This window comes from Guillardia theta (genome assembly GCF_000315625.1).
Source record: "Guillardia theta CCMP2712 unplaced genomic scaffold GUITHscaffold_361, whole genome shotgun sequence".
Lineage (NCBI taxonomy): Eukaryota > Cryptophyceae > Pyrenomonadales > Geminigeraceae > Guillardia > Guillardia theta.
In genome coordinates, this window is record NW_005434318.1 from 6,751 (window position 1) to 8,688 (window position 1,938).

Here is a 1,938-nt window from a genome sequence, read left to right on the forward strand (position 1 = left end):
GACATACAGAGCTGAAGGATAAGGACAAGAAGCCTCGTACACGAGTTTGTCTCCCTGGTTGACGATGCCCATGGCACCATCGTACGTCTGTACGTTTGACGTCAGCATCACCGCCGGCACGAAAGCTTTCGTGACTTGCACGCGCTTCGAGGCCGTTGAAGGAGTCTTGTCTCCCTTTGGACACTACCAGCGAGAACGTGTAGAAGAGCTCTCCGGTGTCCGTCAGCGACCCTCCCGGGACGACGAGCTGGGCCCCACTGGGAAGCTCAAGCAGTTGCTGATTCTTGTTCAAGCACGGCATTGAGAAGGTTCCATCCGAGAAATAGCAACTCCAGTCGTAGGTCAGCCCCTGGTCAACGCCTTTCTTCACGTCAAAGTCTCTTGAGCTGCTTGCATCCAACCGGAGCTCCGAAACCTCCGACATCTGGATCAGATCGCCGCCAGCTATCGCACCCATCAGCGGCAGGTTCCCTATTGTAAGAGTGAAGCTCGCCGTCGTAGAAACCGAGCTGTCTCCCTGCAGGCTTACGCTGACGTCAAACGTGTACGTGTTCCCAGCTTGTAGCTCATACTTGGGTATCCAGAGCTGCGACGTGCTGCTTGGGACGTAGCTCGTAGACACGGCAACGCCGGAAGATTGCGACCACTGAAAGATCATGTCGTTCTTTGCTACTGGGCATGACGAGAACACAGCGGTTGCAGTGATAGTGACATCCTGATCTACAAACGTTGATAAGGGTGACTGAGGCGTGAAGACAACAGTAGGGGAAGGGAAGGCTTTCTTGGTTATCGACGTCACCGCCTCCTTGCTTGAGAAACCCAAGAAGTCCTTCACTGTCACTCCGATCGTGTATGTCTTCCCCGTCGAAGCCATCTCAGCCACTCCAGCTTCAAATTGTATGATGCTCGTGCTTGGCAGCAAGCTTGCAAGGAATGTGTTCAGCCCATCGTCGTTAAGACACCGCCACGTGTAGCTCAGCTGTCGAGCGCTCTTAGCAAGGGCTCGCACTGTGAGAGGCGAGCAAGGGTCCACCTCTTGTGGGGCGCTGATCTGCACCGAGGGGTACAGAGGAGAAAGAGGTTTCTCGACCCTGACAGCAGCAAGCATGGGCATCGAGACTTGATTTACAGACCGGATGCCTCTGACGGTGATGAGCGAGCTTGGCAAGACGGTGGCGCCGGGGGAGAGGAAGATGTTGAAAGCTTGATCTGTGGTCCACACGCATCTCGGTGCCGTCTGGCCGAGCAGACCCGCCTCGCTCCCCACGAAGCCATCGCACGAGGAGCCCGACGCCTGCATAAGGGACCGCCCGTCGGTTGCTTGATCCAGAGTCACGGTGATGAAGGCTGCGGTTGAGTCGAAGCTTGCTCGCGTCACCTTCGGGCTGGCCCAATACACAAAATCTGTGCGAGCAACGATCGATGGGTCAGACCTCATGGTCGCTTGAAATGTCACCGTCGACGACCCAGCCGATACTGTGCAAGCTGAGCATGTGTACTCGGGGGGGTTGACAGAGATGATGATCATTGTAGTGTTGCATGAGACAACTGTAAAGTCTGCACGCAGTGAGCCTATCATGATGACGAGCTGGTCTTGAGCCGCGCTCCTGGTGGTGAGAGGAATGTTCTTGATAGACGCTATCAGCGGCGACGGATTCGTCACAGACGCTACGCATGACCTGGACACGCACTTGAGCTCCCTCCTGTCATCGACCACCTGCATCTGGAAGGCCACCGTCCAGCTCAACATCGAGCTTTCACTCGTTCGAAGAGACACAGTACAGGCAATGCTGCCGATCCCTTGAATCGCCGGGATCTTCGTTTGGAATATCGCGCTGTGAGCGTCAACCACCGTCACCGAACGAAGTCCGCTGCTCGCGTCCACCACGCCTTCATCGCTTCCGAAGGTCACAACAAACCCAGCTGACCCTACAAATG